A 21638-nucleotide genomic window follows, 5' to 3' on the forward strand; every position below is an offset into this window, starting at 1 on the left:
CTTATCAATCTTGGTTTTCTTCCTGGGAACACATGGTAACTACATTTTCCAGCCTTCTTTGGATGGAAGATGAGGATGTCACTGGTTGTATAATGTAGTTGCAAGTCAAATACACCCCTTCTTGTCCTGGCTATAAAGTGCCTTATGGCATCCTCCGTACTTAATTTGCTTTCTTGGACAGTTGAATGCAAAGGTTCCCTGAATTGTGGATGGTGCTCCAGGGGGCAATGGAACAATGATGTAAACAGAACTTGACTTTCAGAGTTACTTCTTGGAGAGCCACTCAGAAGAGTCACCCAACTCATACAATTGTGAAGAGAACTGAGGCTTATTGTGTAAAATCACTGAGATTTGGAAGCTGTCACAACAATGAGACTTAACATCATAACTTACAGTTTTAATACATTTGCCATTATCCCAAGTCTTCAGTCAAATATGTTTTTCCCCCAAATTCTTATTTTTGTGGTACTTCGGGGAATAGCAAAAGAAGTTGGTAGCCTGGGAATTCTATGCCATTATCATCAGGAAAGAAAGCGGAAGTCTAAGCTGGTATACAGAGTAGTAACAAGGGACAAGTTAGCAGGAAAACAAACAAACAAAAGACAACTAAAATTTGGGACCTGTAAAGAGCCAGAAAAGAAAACAATCCTTTTTTTGCCAAACTGTATTGACAGAAGATAATCCTTAAAAGATGATAGTGAGTGGAGGTAGGGAAGGATATTTACTCCTGCTTTTAGATGAGATGAGGACTCCATCCATTTTATGTCTGAGTTTTAAATCAAATTGTGACCCATGAATTCCAAAGGCATTCTGACTTTTAGATAGGCAGAAGTTTTACAGTAGCTTTTCTACCTACACTTCTGGGATCTTCATAGAAAGTGGGTTACATGATGCAACGACTTGTCTCATTTCGATCTTTATAAAGTATTCATTCCAACATGCCACACTCCATGTGACTCAGAACTTTTACTAAGATGTCAGACTCCTAAGGTTTCAAGGTTTATCTTTTGTGCGAGGCATGAGAGCTACCACCAGCTTCATGCTAATGTGATCTTATACTCAGGATACCAGCTATATTGGACTGTAGTGATGTACCAAGAAATGGTAGATGGTCAGTGTCTTGGCAGAAGGAATTATATCACAGCATCAGAGATGCCACATGGCCCAGAATATATGATACAGATATATTGCTGATTCCTCCAGGTGGAAGAACACTCCATTTGATGTTTCTTCTTTTGTAATAAGGTAAACATAATCTGTTAGATGAAGAAAATTTTTGGTTCTAGACACTCTGCGCTTTTACTCCAGAAAAGAAAAAAATAAATCACATCTCTAATGGTAGCTTCAGCAGAAATCACCACCTGATTAAGCTTACAATAATTTGCTGTCATTTTCTAAATTCATTTGTCTTTGGTATAAGTCAAGCCAAAGTTTTATATAAAATGTGATACGTATCAGCACTACTATTTATTTCAAATCTTCAAGGGCGACATGAACTTTAATTGTCTTACCAAGGTTACTACATTGCTTTTAGTTTACTGTTCAGTGTGAAAAGTCAAATCTACTCTTTTCACCATGCTAATGTTCACTCACAGATCAGGAAGGTAAAAGTGAGGGCTCTTTCAGTGTTTGTGTGTGTGTGTGTGTGTGTGTGTGTGTGTGTGTGTGTGTGTATAATTTACTATTCACTTGGAATTTGGGGAGAACAAAACCACAAGATTGTTTTATAGACCCCGTGAGACTGAGTTAATAACCTGACATCCAGAAGTCCCCACTTTGACCAAAAGATCAACATAGGCATTTGTGATCCTGATTGATTAGGATAAACTCAGAGCAAGTATCCAATAATCTTGCAGAGTTCTGGATATTTTCTTTTCCCAATGCACAGTTACTCTTAACATATAGCTAAAGATTCTTTGGGAGACTACTAGAAGTGAGATTTTTAAGATATTCTTGAGAGGTTATTACTGAGACCTACCTCAAGACACCTTAACATTCATTTCATTTAATATACTCTGTGTATTTGAACTCAAATATTGTAATTGCATGGAGGTCCTTGTCTTTGTATTTTGGGGGTCAAGTAAGGCTGTCATTCTTTCTAGTCTTAACAGTTTTTTCCCAAGAAAATCAAATCTTAATGAGTTAGCTACCACCGAAGATCTTTACTTAACCAACCATCCCAAATAACACTCCAGTTCTGCCACTAATTTTGCTCTGGTGATTAGGTACTGTTTTTTTGATCATTGTGAATTCATAATACTACCAAAAACATTGAAATTGAGACTATCAATGGCAGCTTTTCTTATTTTCATCCGTGTTTACACAAAATAGCCACTTAATCAAATGGTTAAAACTATTCTTATATAATTTATTTAATATGTGAAATCCAGAACCTCTAAGTGTACTCATATCAAGAAATTCATCCAGGTCTAAATTTATATTCTTTATTTCCTAATTTAACATCGGCATCCTTAGAATATATACCCATGCATTTCTTCATGTTTTTAACAATATTAATAAATAAGAAGAGTGTGTATACATATTATGCCCACATATAATATATAGATACATACATATGTATATATTTGTATATAATGTATATGCAGATATATAATATATAAAACATATTTATATATATTCTAAATATAAAATTTGGGGGGAAGGGATAAGTAAGATTCTCCTGGGGAACATTTAAAAGAGACAGATACCTGAGCTTTGCCTCAGAGAATCTGGTTTAACTGGTCAAGACAGCAGGATATTTTAAATTGCTGCAGGTAATTCCGATGTGCAGCCAGGTATGGTTATGAGCTTGGTGACTATGCACAGCAGTATAAGTGGGACATGAGGAAAACTTATTTTCTTTTGTCAAATAACAGGTATGGTCATTACAGACTTTTCAGCTAGAGAATCATCCAATAATTGAAGAAGGACCATTTCTACAGAGAAGGGAAGCTCAGTAAATTTGTTCATTTAGTGTATCCAAAGGCAAATGAATGTCTCCAGTGTATTTCTTAATTTCCCACTCACTCCTAAGCAATGTTTCCATTTTCCTATAAAAACTCTGGAGATGCTGGGGTGCCTGGGTGGCTCAGTCAGTTAAGTGTCCATCTTCAGCTCAGGTCATGACCTCACACTCCATGAGTTCGAGACCCGCATCAGGCTCTGTGCTGACAGCTCAGAACTTCGATCCTGCTTTAGATTCTGTCTCCCTCTCTCTCTGCCCCTTCTCTGCTCATGCTCTCTGCCTCAAAAATAAATAAAAACATTTAAAAAATTAAAAAAAACCCTCTGGAAATGCTGTGAGTATATCTCATAGTATATTTCAGTACCACTGAAGTGCAGATTCAACATCTGATATTCAGCCATTGAGCTCTGCTTCTACAAGAAGAAACCCAGTGGCTCTCTGACCATGATTTTGTTCAACAATTTAATTAAGTGAGTCATTTTCTTTAAGTTCTCCATCAAGCTTAGAAGCAGTCAGCTCACATCACAGTCTTTCAAAAGTGTCTATTGTAACAGTCACTCAAAGTTTTGCTTTCAATTGGCTTTTCATTCCAACTACCCATATTTAATCACTTAAATAATGTTTCATTATTGTGTGCCAGAGATTATCAGTGTTTCTTCAGATTATGTAAACCAGATTTTCATTGCCTTCAAACTTTAGGTCAGAAAAACACTAGAGTCACATGTATTTTAGCTTATTTTTCTTGCAACCATTTCTTTTACCAATTACTTATTGGTCACTGTTAGTTGTAGGCAACAGAATTCAATTTTGATAGATACAATTTTGAAGAAAATAATAGGCAGTACACAGAATTTCTAGGCGTGTCTTAGAACTTGAATGATAACATAAGATAATATACCTAGCACAAATGTCCATCCACAGCCCAGGATTGTTCTTCTTGGGCAAGAAAAGAATTTGGCATCCCTCTGGAAGGTATCTTCCCATCTATACTGACATCTGCCCTCCTCTTTACATCAATGTCCTTAGGAAGTTGACAGTGGATCCTATTTCATTGATGTTTTACAATATCTTGAACTTGAGTGTAAAACTATATATATTCTTTTACGAACATATATACAATGGCTAAATGCCTCTTCCTTTGGCCTTGATTTCCTTAAGGAAGGTTCAAAATTTGCTCATTTTTGTCTCTTACATCTTGTGTGAATGACTGGTGGAGCTTGGATCACATGGGGAAAAAAAAAACAACTGTTAGTGTGTGTAGAAAATGTAGAGCATTGTAGCATCCATAATATAAGAGGGATTTACTGAAAAGATGAATAGGAAGTTCACTGAATTGAAGAAAGTGATGAAAACCCCTGAAGAATAGAAAAAATACCCCTATTACACTTGATAGTTCCCTTAGCTAATACTTCAGCACTTTAAAAAATTATTTGCTTTAACAGTATGAAATACCTGAAGTACCCAGGTGCCTCTGAGGCCTCAGGCTCTGAGGGGCTAAGAAGGCCCTCCCTGTTCCTGCTCTCCATGTGACCACCACTGACACCATGGAAGGGACATGGACTGGTTACTGCTAAGATGGTGAGAGTCCTCTCTAGTCGGTCTCCTCTGACACCATACCTGCAGGCAGGAGAAGGGTTGCCTCAACACTAATGGGTGGCGTTGGAAGCCCGACCTTCTCGGGTGGTCTCCATTCATACCTTGAATGGTGGGAAGGGGGCTTGTTAGCATTTGGAGGGGAGGAAGTTTTCCCAACTCTCTACTTAGCCTTCTTTGACACCATCATGGCAGATGTATTGGGGTACCTCCCCTATAGCCTCTGCAGGATGGAATTCTAGGCAACCATTCAGAATTTTCTGGTGTGGATGAGGGTGAGGCAACAGTTTTTTTTTTGTTTGTTTGTTTTGTTTTTGTTTTTGTTTTTTTCCTGTGGCATTGGCTAAAGCAGGGTAGTTGCTGAAAGTTTACTGTCTTCTTTTTTTGTTTTTAACTTTATGTATTTATTTTGAGAGGGGGGAAGGGCAGCAAAAGAAGGAGAGAGAGAGAATCCCAAGCAGGCTCTATGCTGTCAGTGTGGAGCCTGATGTGGAGTTTGAACTTACGAATTGTGAGATCATGACTTGAGGCAAAATCAAGAGCAGATGCGTAACTGGCTGAGCTACCTAGAAGCCCCAGTTTTCTGTCTTTTGAGGCTGCTCCTTTCCTTCCCCTTGGTTACAAAAAATAGTTGTTCTTCTGCTTCCATTGGCATTTCTGGGCTACCAGCTTTTCCAGTTTCCAGTCTAGGGTATTTGAGGCAAAAAATAAATAAATAAAACAAAACGAAACAAAAATCCTGGAAACTCACCTTTGTGATGTTTCTTTTTTTTTTTTTATCACTTTTTAAAAATGTTTATTTATTTTTTGGAAAGCACAAGTTGGGGAGGGACAGAGAGAGAGGAGGGCAGAGGACCCAAAGCAGGCTCTGTGTTGACAGCAGAGAACCGAATGTGGGGCTCCAACTCATGAACTGCGAGATTATGACCTGAGCCAAAGTTGGACTCTCAAACAACTGAGCCATTCATGTGCCCTTTCTTCTTTTTTCAAATGTTTATTTATTTTTGAGAGAGAGAGAGAGAGAGAGAGAGAGAGAGAGAGAGAGAGAGAAGAACACAGAGAAGGGCAGAGAGAGAGGGAGAGAGACAGTCCCAAGCAGGCCCTGTGCTGACAGCACTGAGCCTGATGTGGGGCTCCATCTCACAAACCATGAGATCATGACCTGAGCTGAAATTAAGGTTTGGACACTTAACCAACTGAGCCATCCAGGAGCCCCAGGATGTTTCTCATACCAAGATCTCTAACTGGTCTACTTTCTTCTCTCTAGTTTTCAGTCTTCCTTTGTTTTATATATAATATCTAGGGGATTAGTTGTATTTGGCAGGAAGAATAGGAAAATTATGTTTTCTCATAATAAGTAATTATGTTTTTATCTTTCTATCATTTAAAATAGCAGTCTGGCTTCAAGAGTTTAAGTTGGGAATTTTATTTTATGTATTTTTGTTTATATTTATGGAATCCTTAAGAAAATTTTAATGTGTATTTTTGAGGGGGGAGGGAGAAGAGGGGGAAGGAGAAGAATTTGAGGCAGGCTTCAGGCTCTGAGCTGTCAGCACAGAGCCTGATGGGGGCTGGAATCCATGAACCACGAGATCATTCCCTGAGCCAAAGTCGGTCATTTAATGGACTGAGCCACCTGGGTGCCACTGGAATCCTTTTTTAAAGGGATACTCTTATATACCTATTGTTGACTAGCTCACTTAAACTTTCTAGTTGAAGAAACCAAGCAACAGAGAGTTTAGTTATTTGCCCTAAATCAGACAGCTAGTATGTATCAGGAGCAGATGTGAAATTGGAAAATTTGGCTTCAGAGCCTTTTAAATTATTTCTCTGTACTGTCTCTCCCATCATGAGATGGATTACTTTTGGTCTAGTGAGGGACAGGTGCCCACCTTATACTGGTAAATATTACTTGAAGGGTCACATCTGTTAAATAAAGAAGAGAAAAAGGAGTTCCTAAGAAACCAAAACAAGGCAAGACAACAAGGTTTCATGTGTAATTGGTGCCATGATTGGTTCACAAACTTCTATATTCTTAATCTATTACTCAACTTATAATGTCTTCTACATTCCTTGGTGCACATTTACTCCTATAATTTACTGTCTTTTATTTAATTTACTCTTCAATTTATCAGTGCATTAATCTCTAACACAAAGTTTAAAATCTTTTCCATGTATGTCTAATATCACCATCTGTTTTATATTTTAAAAAGTGGCTGTATCCTACTGTACTATTTTCTTTAAGAATTTTTGGAACAAATTTCAAAAAAAAAAAAAGAGAACATTTGAACATTTGGAAGACCACTATGAGTTTTCAACAGTGATGATATCCTTCTGTTACAGCTACTTATTTGTGGAACCAGCTGTCATTATTCCAATATCATCTTTGGTGTTACACAGTACTGTATGTAACAAAAGCTAAACATTTACTACCTTTTACAGGTAATTGGCATTATTTTCTTCATAGTTTATTTTCTGAATTTTCATGTAGGTTTATTTTTTATTCAAATTCATTGTTACCTTTTCTTAATAATTATACTTAAATTGACCTTAATATTTCCTTAAAGATCCAATGATATCACTCAAATATGCCCTTAATTGAATACCCACTATATCAAGTACTGTGTTGTGTTCTAAGATAAAAGAAAAGAAGGCATATTTTCTCTGTGTGAGCTAATGCTAGTTTGATTATTTGTTTTATTAACACAACACACACACATACATGTATGAAATAAATAACCGGTATAGTATTAGCTTGCCATGAAGAGATACACACACAAACACATACCCACAGATGAATGTCTATATGTGTGTGTGTGTGTGTGTGTGTGTATGTGTTTATCTATATCAGTATCTGTATATCTCCAATGGTAAATGGATAAACACACACATACATGCATATATATGTTTACTGTTCTTTAGATATATATGCACATAATACATGAAATATATATTAATTGAGATAGATATGAATATAGATATAGATATATACGTGAAATAAAATAGTTGAAACAGTGTTAGTGTGTGTGTATATATATATATATAGATTGATATGTAGATCTGTGTATATATATATATATATATATCTCCAAGGAACTGGATACAGAGGTTACATCTTTATTGCAGATTATATAAAAATATTTATATTATTATATATTTATTTTAATATATATATAACTATATATTTATTTTAATATATTATATTTATTTATTTTAATATAAATATATATATATGGAGAGAGAGAGAGAGAGATAGTGTGTGTGTGTGATGGACAAAAAAGTAACAGGGATAGTTTTAACATGCCATGAGGACACACACACACACACACACACACACGCATATAAGTAAAACCAAAGAATAAAACAATTTTTCTTTTCTTCTATATTTGCTTTAGAAAGGATGAACTGGATGCCTCTAAAAACTTTATGTGTGGCAATGAATTTATGAGAAATGTCCTGATAAACACCTTTGCATTTTTCCTCATGCCTTGCTTGCTTTTTTTTTTTTTTTTTTTTTTTTTTTTAGCTCAAAACACTGTTACTTATAGCTGTGGTTTCCCTGATGAACTTTGGTGTGAAGGGTGATGATAGGCCTTTGAATCAGTTTGGTGTGTTTGAGTGCAAAGAAAATCTAATGGTGTCTTGGATCCTGAGGGCACATGGTGCTATGCCACAAAAACTCTACAAGAAGCACTCCCAGGTTTCATTCAATGGCTCAAACACGTTAAGGACACAGAAACAATTTTTTCCACCCTGTGACAACTTGTTCTCCAGCATGTTGGCTTTCAACAACATAGAAGCAGCCAGGCCCTCACAGTTCCTAGAGTCATGCCTTTATACCAGCGTCCCAAGCAGAAAGGAAGTGGGGAGACAGAAAAAGTGAGGTCTGATATTATCTGTTAAAAGAACCGCATTCCCCATATGCCCTCAAGCAATTTTCCCTTACATCTGAAATACGCATTTCCTTTGGAAAATACTCAATTCTCTCAGATGAATAAGTCTGTAGTTTATAAACATAGGTAAAACTCTTTGAGGCATTTTCATTATAGATAAGTAACCAGTAAGCAGAGTTTGTTAGACATAGGCAGAATTCATAAGATATGTTACTTACAAGATAAATAGTTAATAAGTACAGCAGGTGTGTGTTAAACATAGATAGAAAAGGATGGAAGGACCAAGAGATACCTAATCTTCATGAGGCACCTGCATACTAAATATGTATGATATACTAAATATGTATGTGACTCGATATACAAGTGTCTCAAAATATTCAGACACTAAATATTCATGAGGTCTTATTTGGCCATCTACTGGTAAAACTCATTCTGGCCCCATGAGTTCTTTGCTAAAAGAAACACAAATACATCTTATGCTATTCTTCAAGAAGTTTGTCAAGCTATCACCTTGGCCCAGTGTCCAAGTGTACTTTTTCCCTAAGTCTCCAATGGAGCAAGTATCCCGGGCCCAGGACACCTTCTGTCTTTTGGTGAAGCTGCTAGAATATCCACTCTGGTCCCTGTAGCTATACCATAGGCAGAGAAGATTGATGTGGTAGAGAAAGAGACAAGACATACAAACTTTTCATATATAGGATTCAGGTAATATGGTCCTCCTGTTTTGCTTGTGTTTGATAATCCCTGAGATTTAAGCATTTTGACTTGGTTTGTAAATCTTTTGGCTCCAAGGCTTCCAGAGTAACGTACCTGGAGTGTATGTAGAGGCTACCATTGCATGAAGGCTATTTTCCACATGACAACATATAATGGACCGGGGATGGGTCCCAGAGCCATTCCAACTGGCAAGGGAGATTGAGAAAGTAAAGAGCTGTCAAAAAAAACCCTATCGGCTAAGATTGGCTCATATCCAGTCAAGGCTTATTCCTTGCAACCAGTCAGAATGTTACAGAACAAACCTGGGGCTCTATTAGCGAGAAATTTGAGTGTGAAATGTCTGCTGATAGTCCATTTTAGTATCTGTCATAGAATTATTCTCTTCATTTGTACGTTTGTGCTTCTTCTTCTAGTTTACAATTTTTCCATATGGAGTGAAATGAAAATTGAGTAGTAATCTCATGCTTTTGCAGATGAGGAAATACAAGCATGGAGATATATAAATAACTGAAGTCACACAACAGTTATTACCAAATTAAAACAGACATAATTTTGTTTATTTTGAGTTAGCTCTGTTTCTCTACATTTTAGTTTATATGTTTTTTTCATAGAAAGTAATTTCCTGAAATTTTAACATTTATGATTAAGAAAATTTCCTGATACGTGATACCTTTACAATCCTTGAATGAGGTAAAGATAGTGCAGAGCAACTATGATAGACAGACATGTTCTATGCCTCCATCGAGTTTTTGTGTATATGTTATGAATTTTGAAAGAAAATACGTAAAAGCACATTATTGTAGGAGATTCCTGATTTGTGTATAAGGTCTGAAGTTTAAAATAGGGATGAAAATAGCTTACAGCCTTATTTTAAGAGCCAAATATGAGCTAATGTACAGAAAATCCCTAGCACAGCACCTGCCTCATACTAGGGACTAAATGAATGGGTAGTTATTGTTATCATTATTAATACAATTGTTGGCATTAATGAATTTCAATGTCATAAGAAGAATGCAATTTAGAAAGAAATACAGGTTTACTGTAGAATAAGAAATCTTAAAACTTACTAAATGTCATTTAAGTCGCGTTTATTAGCCACTTAGAAAAATTCACTTTAGCATTCCTTTCAAGTAAGCTACCCTGGTGCATTTAATATACTATTAATTTGCAAAGCTGATGAGAAAGAGCAAGTGATTTGGGTAGTAAAATCGTAAAAGAAGTGTGTGGACATTTAGTAATTGTGCTGAGGGATTAAGGCAATTATAGAAAAAATGCAGGCTAAAAGTGCCATTGAAGAGAATTTTTTTAAACATTTATTATTCAGATGACTCATCTAAAATGGATAACTGCTCTGACTGATTATTGCTCAAGACTGTTTAATTTCTTTAAATGACTTAATCACTGAAAAACTTCATGTAGAAGTTTGGATTTCAGGTAATTATTGAAGGAGAAAGAAAAGTTGCTTGGCAGTAGATCTCAGTTTGAAATTAGGAATAAAATGAGAACAATAAAACATGCACCATGAAATTTCTCTCAAGGTTAATGATAATTCAGTTTTAGGAACTATATATTCAGACAGGGCTGGCTCTTCACAAGACTAAAGTAAGTGAAGTGTATCTTTGGTGCATCCAGTCATTACTCATTACCTTTTGTTTTCGTCTGTGGATACCCTCCTGTCCTCTCATGCCCCTCCATCTTACCAATGACAACCCATTGTAACCCGCTCTGAGAATGTGTGTACTAATCCATATGTTATCCAAGAGTATTTGCATTTTAAGTCTAAACTCCAATAGTGGAATGACAGTCTATAGTTTTAGCCAATATATTTTAAGAAAGGAAGAAAGTTCTTTTGTTGTTTAGTTTTCCAGGAGGAGGAAGGGGAGAGGGAAGTCGAAGGACCTTCTAGGGCTTGGAAATTGTTTCCAGGTAGGATGACCATATGTCCTAGTTTTCCCAGAAGAGTCCCAGTTTACATCCATTATTCTGGCATAATTATTAATTATGTCTTGTTTAACATTAAAAAATGTCAAGGTTTAGAGAATAAATTATATGGCCACTAATTATAGAAACATGTCTATGTATTTTAGCGTAAAATTAATGGATCATTCACACACACACACACACACACACACACACACACAAATTTAAACATTGCTTACTTAAATATTTAAAATGTTATCTAAGTAAGTAATAGATATATTTGTAAAGCTTTTGTCCCAATTAATATATAATAATATATCCCAAGCTTGTGTGTAGAAGTTTCTTCCTCCTAACATCTTGTTCCCAGATATCAAGGCTTCTACAAGAATACCTCTTCTGATTTCTCATTCTGAAAACAAAACAAAACAAAACAAAACAAAAACAAAAACAAAGAAACAGTGAATCATCCAATTTACCAGTGCTTTCCACTGATCCATCTTTTTATATGTATAAGCTTAATTTTATTTAAATTATTATATATGTAATCTATGGATATATCAGATAACATTTATAGCTATATAAGATAAATCTTATATAGATAAGATAAAATTAAATCACCAAATTTCAGGATTTTACCTAAACAGAGGTTTTTCATTCAAAGAAATTCTGAAAGAGTTTGAGACTCTCTAGGACAGCTCCTAGTTGCGATGAAAGAATTTGTCTGTCTTGTGCCTCCACAATGGTCCAGAGTTGTTATAGGAAAGGAACACAGAACCTGGTACATGGTGAAGTCTTTTCATTGCTTCAACCTGAAAGTGACACTTATTACTTCCACTCATGATCCATTGACCAGAATTAGTAACAATTCTGACCATCAGATATTCCTTTTCTACCTTATAACCATCAAAGAAAACACTCATCCCCTCTCCATGAGGGGGATTAGAACCAATTCTAAGGTTCTATCCCATCACTACATCAGGCTCAGAAGTCCAGAATCTCTGATAATACACAGTGTTCTCTATGTCAAGTCGTATGTAGCTCCATCACTTTATCTCCCTTTGTACATACACCAAGCATTCGGTGGTGAAACAAGGATGGGAAGATTGCAACGAACACTCTCATTCAGGAAGAAGAACAGAAAACATTCCACCGTCATAAATCCATAGTAACTTTTAAATCCCACTGGGAAAATATTGCACTAGGGATGAGGTAGGTGCTTTGAGTAAGCCCTGATTCTGCTCTCAGGGAGATACCCCCTTGCCCACTGTTCTCTGTGACCCTTGGCCCCAGGTTCCAGCAGGTTCTTTCTTTTCTACTCTCTTGATAACAACTGAGATGAGTTCTTAGAAATGTGCCTTTTTTGGGGGCTATCTAGCTTTCTATGCTTGTTTCATATCAGTCTCGATTTCTTGATTTAGTGCAGTTAACCTGTTAAAAGATAGCAGATATGGTAGAATAATGGGTAAGAGTGTTTTCTGTAGAATGTGTTTTTGTATCAAGCCATCATCAAGCCATTTGAGCAACAGGTCTAAAGCCACACTTTCAAATGCACTTATCAGTTAAAAGTTGACATTTCCATCTCTGTGGATCTCCTATATGTCTTATTTTTCACTTAGTTCTAAACTGAAAATGAAATAAATAGTAATTATTTATTTCCTAAAATCTCATCAACATTACTTATGTTATATTCTAAAGATATTAAATTTTACTAATGCATCTAATAAAGATGATTTTGTTAATCATGTCTTCTCAAGGCTGGTTAAACTACTTTGAATCATGTCTATCTTAATGGAATTTATTTGACAGGTAGAAATTTTTGAATGTTATAGTACATTAGGCTCATTATTTTCATTATTCACAAAGGGTATCAGAAAAGTAAAAATAATTTATACATGTTAAAGTAATTATTTTTTGCATTTAGGATGAATTACTATTATTAAATATAGTATAATTTTGATGAAAATGTATTTATATATAAAGAAAATGACATTCAAACAAAATTTAAATGAAGTAACATATAGTAAGTTTTTATGGGTTTTACCAGTCTTGATCTAGTACTTCAGTTAATTTTTTAATAAACATTTTCCAAGTCTGTTTCTGGAGACTATAGACGATGAATATCTCACTTAGCTAATGGTATCATTTTCACCCCAGAGAATATTTATTTCTGACACAAACTAGCTTTTGGCAATAACGTTTTGTGACTCTTAATAATTATAATTATTCTCCCCTTTTCTGGTTTATATCATGAATGAGAAATACCTTTTTTAAAATATGTATATTTTTTCTCCCTTAAAAGAAAGACCTAATCTCAGAGATTTAACTGTGTGTAGTTATCTGTCTCATTCAATGAATTCTACTCTTAAACATACTTTCCCATAAATGCTTCAATAGCATTGAAAATACCATCTAATAAAGGAATCATACAAGAATGTATTTATAAATTCTTTATCAATGTCAGTCCAAATTTGTAATCTATTTTAACATTACTAAGAAACTTTTGAGATACATTTCTCTGAATTTTTCCTTTGAAATATTTTAAGGACCCGTCAGGTAAGAATAGTAATATCTATTTAACTGTATCTTCACAGTTGATACTAAGAGATTCTTGATAGTTCAGTAATAGTAATGACTTGCATTCATCCAGTGCCTTTTCTACAGTGATTACTTGGCCACTGGGCTGAGACCTTAAAATAGATTATAAAATTTAATCATCATAACCACTCAAGGAATTAGACAATATACCTCCACTTTATGCTAAAGACTCTAACTCCTAAGGAGATTATGTAATTTGGTAAAGGGAATGCAGCCAAAAGGCAGACAGGATTCTATTGCAATTCTTTCTAACTTCAAAGCTATTCATAAAAATTTATGTTGTGTAGACCCATTGGACCAAGCACAGTGCTCAGTGCATGCTGAGTGCCTAATAAATGGAGTTTGGTATACTAGAACTGAGAAAGTCATATATACCAGGAAGTAGGATTTCAACCTAGAGTTTAGTAACATATTGACTAATTTGTCTTCTAAATTATATTAAAAATCAACGACACGTTTGCAAAAATCTTTGGAATGAAAAGAACTGTATAAATGGGAGCTGATAATCTTCAGGGTTCTCTAATGTCCTTCTTGTAACAGTCAAGGGAATAATTGATTTTACAGAGCTACTGTTCTAAAGCTTTCCTCTGCCTATAGACAGGCATCAACAGCTGATTGTCTGCAGGTATTTGCCTGGGGGAAGCTATTGAATGTCAATGCAAATCAGGGATGTTTCCTCAACTGTAGAAAGTTACTGGCAGGAACCTTGAGGCATAGGTGTATTTTAAGACAGTAGAACGTCACATTATGTCAATAACTTTATGTTACCAAATAACTAATTTTTTACATTGATATCAGTTGTTTTCTAATTTCTTTATCATACATCTTATTTTAAAGCATATTACTAGCAAGCTAAAATGTTGATGATTGTGGATAAAGTTTAAAACATATTTATATGATTTTAAAAACATAACTTTCAAGTTGCCAGTATTATAGTTTTTGACCAAGGTGAATACACAGAATTTGAAATGATACTCATAATAATAATTATAGCTTAACATTGTGCTGTTTGCTAAATTTAGACAATCTTTTTGTAAGATTACATTTTATAAGTACACTTTGATTTAAGAGAGAAAAAATACCAGAAATGGAATACTAAACCGGCATTATCATTTGCATATTTTATCTGTTAGTTTTTGTTCTCCAAAAGAAATGGTATAAGTTTCTAATGACTTGGGACCCAGCCACCTGTCATTCTAAAGAATGTTTTCCTCTTCACAAGTAACATGGTGTGCTAATTAACTGTTAAAATTTGGGGTAGGGGGTTGAGAAATAAAAGTGATAATATGTTAAAGTGAAAAAATCCAAACAACATTTTTCTATTTAGATGCATTTATTTTACTATTCCTAGTAAGACAAAAATTGGTGGAATTGTTATGCTAAGAAGAAACAATGTCACCTTTTAAATTACAATCTAGATGAGGATCTATGAAACACACGCAGTCACACCAAAAATAGACTTTCTTATTCTTGAGGAAAATCAGTATTGATGCCAAATGAGCAGCATCAGAAATATATATATACATACATATATATATATATATATGTATGTATATATGTATATAAATATATAAATAAAAGTAATATGTATATTCTATCAATATGGTAGAGATATTTGGATATTAGATTGAAACCCAAATGTTCAGTTTAAGATACTGTCTTAGTAGTTCTCAGACTTCATCTCTTCATGCTAAATAGTTATCAAGACATGGAAAGCATAAAACTCACAACATTGGAAACTGAGACTGGCTGATAACTCATTGCCAGGACATGAAAAATATTTTGGCTAATAACACTGCACATGTTTGAAAGCAGGTATGAGACATAGACAAAGGGAGAGATTAGATATATATCATTCCATTTCCCTGGAGTCATAGAAGGATGCACACAATATGATCAATGTCTCGGGCATTGAGAAATTACAAAGAAAGAATAGATCGTCCAGGATGACTAGGCATGATGTAGTGAATCTTAGGATGTACAGATTTCACAGGAAAGGATGCTCTGATGCAAGTAAAGGGTTTTATAAGAGAAATTTATTTTCTAGGAATTGCAGCAGTTTTTTCTTTATCATTTTTCAAATCATCACAGAAACACACTGGTATTAGAGCAAAGGAAACTTACACTATTTAATTTTGTTCAATGCTGAGAGTTTTGTCAAGAGATGTATGTACTAATCAGTTTTCTAGATATGGATAAGGAATAGGATTCAACCAGCAACCCTTGGGCAATAAATACCACAAGGGCAGCCTCCATACCCTTTTGGTTGGCAAAGATCATGACTAGAGCTATCAATCCTCATCCAAGAATGATTAATAATAAAAATCAACATGGGGCATATAGAAAGTTCTTCAGAGTAAAGAAAAGACAATGCCATACTAAAAATTCCAGGGGAGAATATGCCTCTGAAAGTTGTACAATAAATAGATTTGAATTTTAAAACAATTATTTAGAATCCTTAAAAGACCTCTTCCCTATAAACAGAAATAGGATCCTACCAGAAAGTAAAGGATTGATACTGAATGTGAGTTCATTGAGAGTTACATTGGAAGGAATCTAAAAACATAAATCAATAATATAAACTTCCAATAGAGGCAGTGAAAAATAAAATTCATCTCTTGGATCATGATAGCATTGTAAAAGACAAATCTGAGAAAGAATTTCATAATGTGAAAGAGGAAATCGAGATTAAAATATGAGAGAGAAGTTGGTAAGTATGGGAGACAAAGCCTGCAATCCAGTTTAAAAGTTCCAGGAGCTCAAAGAAAAAGAATCAATACCCATTAGAATTAAATAAAGAAAATTTTCTGGAAAAGAAACAATAACATAGATCCACTATTTGAATGGTTTTATTGTGAATCAGGTAAAATCAATCAATAGATTTTCACCCTAGTTCAAGCATGTACAAATTTTTAATTATAAGCATAAAGAAAGCCCTTCATTCAACTAAAAAAAAAGCAAAGTAATATATCTATGAAGAATTAAATTTCATTTTGGCTTATAATCTTTTCTGAAATACTGTATGCTAATATATATACATATAAATGTTACTTGAGAATTTTAAGTTCATGTAAGTTTTAATTAATATTTAAAGCCTACACATATTGATATTCTCAGAAACACAAGATGATCATTATAGCATGTGGTTACCATCCTGAAAAAAATATATAAACTGAATGCATATGTCGGTTCCCTGCAGAACAAATTAACATTAAAAACTCAAAATTTCGGAAAGGGCTTTACAAGGGGTGACCATGAAGTGCTGATACTCATAAGCTGTTGTAAATTACATTTAAAAAAATTTGTTAGTTTGATAATAAAACAATAAGCTCAGTATAATCATTGAAATATTACATAATTCAGAAATAGGGTATATTATAAAGTTAAAAATATGTGAGTACCTAAGAGAGCTTGGAGGGGACTTCTCCTCCAATTGATTCTTGAGATGTGGTAGCCACTACAGACACCCTGATTGTAGCCTCCTGAGGAACACAGAGCCAGAGGCACCCCCTAAACTGTTCCTGACCTGTGAAAACGGTGGGGTAACAAACAAACAATACATAAAATATTTGGGTATATATATGCATATTTGTGTGTGTGTGTCTGTATACAGCCTCTATGTTTTGGGTACTTTGTTACACAGAGGCTAACAGGCAAAAGAAAAAAAAGGCAAAAACTAAGTAGAGGGAAACTTGAATTACAAGTACCCTTAGAGTATAAGAGAGTGAAGCCATAAAGGAAAGCAGAAAGATATTTAAAAAAAAAGTATTCATTAAATGAATGATATTGAATATTAATGTATACTATATAGGTGGCATATATTATATATATTTACATACACTCTACGTGCATGTATAAGGAATGGAGAATTGGAAAATAAAGTCGAAGCAAAATTCTAGAGATAACAAAAAGATAGAGGAAGGGATAATAGGAGCTGAATAATAAAATAAGCAAAAACTATAAAAGATCAGACCAGAAGGCCTGATTTCTGAATGAAAATATTTGTAGGAAAGGAGAACTGGGGAAAAGTAAGGGAGAAAATCATCAAAGAAATATTTCAGAGAAGATCACCAGAAGTGAAGGAAATATATTACTAGATTAAAAAAACCCTTGAGGTCTCAGTAAAATAAATTAAGAATATCCACAGCAAGACAGATTATTCTGAAAATTCAGAGCTCTTGATAATTTAAGAACTCATAGAGAGGAGCGGCACCTGGGTGGCTCAGTCAGTTTAGTATCTGACTGGATCAGGTCATGATCTCACAGTTTGTGAGTTGGAATCCCACATCGGGCTGTCTGCTGTCAGCACAGAGCCTGCTTTGGATCCTCTGTCCCCTTCTCTTTCTGCCCCTACCCTGTTCGTGTTCTCTCTGTCTCTCTGTCTCTCTCTCTCAAAAGTAAATTAAAACAAACAAACAAAAAACTTGTTGGGCTTGGCACTGACAGCTCAGAGCCTGAAGCCTGCTTCAGATTCTGTGTCTCTCTCTCTGCTCCTCCCCCACTCTCATTCTGTCTCTTTCTCTCTCTCTCTCAAAAATAAATAAACATTTAAAAAATTAAATTTGAAGAAATAATGTGATTTTAAGCTAAAAATATGTACTTAGCTCAACTATAAATTAGGTCTGAGGGTAGCATAGAAACATTTTCAAATGCAAAACTTCCAAAACAACTTAATATCATGCCCCATCCTTAGGTTGTTGCAATGGTCAACAACTTGCTTTTGTCTAAAGGTCCACATAACAAATAATTTACATTTTGTATGGACCATCAGATCTGTGTTGCAGCCACTGGATTCCGCCCTTGTAGTGTGAAACGACCTATAGATAATACATAAATGAGGAAGTATGGCTGTGTTCCAATTAGCTTTATTTATGGAAAATGAAATTTGAACTTCATAAACTGTCACATGTATGCTATGAAATATTATTCTCTTGTCCCTATACATTTAAAAATGTAAAAATTATTTCCACTTCTGTCTAGTACAAAATGGATGGAGAACCAGATTTGGCCTGAAGGCCCACAGGTTGCTGACTCCTGGTTATTTGAAGATAAGCTTCCCCCAGCCAGAATTAACCAAGAAAGAGGAAGTTATAAATGCAAGAATATAGAGGATCCAACATAGAAAAGAGGCAAGTTGAATCCTCAGGATGATGGTGAAGACAGATCCTACGAAGATAGGATCCACCACCATTGAGGCTGGAACAGGAGGACAGAGGGCTCCGGGGAGATTTGAGCCAGAAGACAAATTGAACCCAAGCAAAATAAAACAAAACAAAAATGATAGACTTTCCAATGTGTCCATTGTATTGAAAAGAATGTGAAAGGTTTGTTGGAGTCTTGGAGAGAAAGAATCATGATGGTTACAGAAGAAAAAAAGGAACAAACAAATTAGATAATGATTCATATGTTAAAACACACGAACAGAAAAAGAGAGGTCAGACAAGAAAAACATTTAAGCATCGTAACTGAGTTGTATAGATCTGAAGAAGAGTTCTTGAGTCATAACAAAAATCACAAGATATTGGTTTAACAAAAACCATAATACGACTATATTGGAGACACTGTTAGAAGTACATGTAAGGGTGGGAATGGGAGGAGGTTGTTAAGTAGCTAAAACTGAAAATTCAATAAATAGTACTAGAAGCCTATTATTTAGAAATATGGATGTAACCATCCAAAGAAATAGGTAACAGTGGTAAGTTCCTATTTCTGGAAGTGTAGAGGATAAGGAAGGCTGGGAAGAACCACCATTTTTACTTAGCTATCATGCAAATGTATTTGAAATAGTGTTTTAATACCAAAGCATTTTATTTATTTAAAATTTTTTTTAATGTTTATTTATTTTTGAGACAGAGAGAGCATGAGCGGGGAGGGGCAGCGAGAGAGGGAGACACAGAATCTGAAGCAGGCTCCAGCCTCCGAGCTGTCAGCACAGAGCCTGATGCGAGGCTCGAACTCAAGGACGGTGAGATCATGACCTGAGCCGAAGTTGGACGCTCAACCGACTGAGCCACCCAGGTGCCTCAATACCAATGCATTTTAATACACCCCCCCAAAATAAATAGAAAGTAGTAAAAAATCAAGTTCTGTTCTATAAATGGCGGTAACCTAGAGGATGTAATAACGGTAATACTAATGATACAACAATTATATTTCTTAGCAGTAAAAAATATAAAATACGTTAAAATAGCTGCAAGAAAGGATTGGAGACCACCCAAAGAAGATAAAGCTTGAAGGAAACTTTCATTAAAAATAAAAAAGTTTTAACTGGTTCCCTCTGCCTGGAATGCCTCCTCCCCAAATATTTGACTAACTTCTGCCTTTCCCAGCTTCACACCCCCAAGAAAATGCTGCCTCCTCACTGATGTGTCTCCTCTTCACCCAACACACAGCTTTTGTTTTATTTCCACAGGTTTTTACAAACGTCTGGCATAGTATGTTTTAACTTTTTTCTTGTTGCTAGTTTTTTCACTGTCTTTCTGTTCTCTTTAGAATGTAAAACTCTCCATGGCAGAGATTTTAATCTGTTTTGCAGCTTCTGTATTCCCAAAATTTAGAGCAGTATCTGGTACATCGTAGGCATCAGTAGATATGTGTTCTAATGAAAATTGTCTTTTGGTAAATTAGACACAATAAGCAAAACTAAATAGTGTAAGAATTTCCAATTTTCCCAAATTAATTTATAGACGTAATGAAACATATATATCACTTCTCCACGGGTTTTTTTTTTTTGTTGGAACTTGTCAAAATAATTCTCAACTTCAGAGTAATCAGTAATTATTGTAGTAGAAGGAACAGGGAACTGTCAGATGGATGGTGGCTAGTGTCGTTAAAGCAGTGAAAATAATGATGAATTTGGAAAATAAGGAAATATGATTTCCCAACAAAATGTTAAAATATGGTATAAAATAGAATAATGTAAAAAAAATCAGCTTGCGTAAAAATCTGCAGATACGTAAATGGAGCAGAAAATGCAGCCTCAAAAACAACAGTAATCTGAGCAGTACTGACGGGTTAGACATAAAAAGTTGCACAAAATAGTAGGTATCTGGGGAGTTTTTGTTAGTTTATTTGCTTACAACATATACCCAAATAAATTCCAGAGGTTTAAAATAAGTTAAATAACACTTTTTATAAAAACAGAATAATACAAATACCAGAAAATACAGGTGAATATCCCAGACACACAGAAATTATTTGAGTCATGTTTTACCTGGTCTTTTAACGCTGATATTTCAGAAGTCATCACAGATAAAACTAACAGACAATTGATTAATAAAAACATTTTCAAACCTGTTTTCTTCTAAAAAGCTTGAAGAACTCTTCCAAAGTATAATGGCATTCAATTTTTTAAAAGAGAGCAAAAGACTAAAACAGAAATGTTTAGCTTCACCAATAATTTTTAAAATGCGAATTAAGAAAAAGAAAACAATAAGATGATATGTCCCCTGTTCCCAACTGGCTAACCCTAAAATTAGTAATTAATACACTTAAGTATTCTCATATCCTTGTGGGAGAAAATGAAAATTGGTTCAAGCTTTCTGGAGGGAAATTTGGCTCTCTGATCAATATTTTTACTTTCAATAATAAATCCTAAATAAATAATCAAGAATCAAACTGTGTTTGATGCTCCAGAAATTTCTTCAAAGCATTAGTTAAGATTGAAAAATAATAGAACAACCTAACATTCAACAGTAGAGAAATAGTTTAATAAATTAAGTCATTTAATTCAGCTCAGGTAAATGATGGTATATTAATATGATAACATTTTTGTAGCTATTAATGTTCAAAGCATGCCTAAATATGTAGAAAACTCCTCATGATATGTGGAAAACCAAATAGATAATATTAACCTGATTTTTAGAATGATCCCAATTTCTTTCTTCCCATTTATAATACACATATAATGCATTCTGTCAATCTACTCATCTATCTACCAATCTTCTAGTTTATCT

The 21638-nt window shown here is 34.6% G+C and overlaps 1 long non-coding RNA gene across 1 annotated transcript in view; it reads left to right on the plus strand.

Annotated features, from left to right (window-relative positions):
* Positions 1-18964, plus strand: part of LOC109247141 (uncharacterized) — a 28964-nt gene extending 10000 nt beyond the window's left edge. The window contains exon 2 of the long non-coding RNA XR_002071601.2: positions 18664-18964. This is a non-coding gene — a long non-coding RNA (uncharacterized LOC109247141). The remainder of the gene's footprint in view (positions 1-18663) is intronic.
* Positions 18965-21638: the final 2674 nt, after the last annotated feature.

The sequence above is a fragment of the Panthera pardus genome, unplaced genomic scaffold (assembly GCF_024362965.1).
Source record: "Panthera pardus isolate Hobbes unplaced genomic scaffold, ASM2436296v1 HiC_scaffold_1, whole genome shotgun sequence".
Lineage (NCBI taxonomy): Eukaryota > Metazoa > Chordata > Mammalia > Carnivora > Felidae > Panthera > Panthera pardus.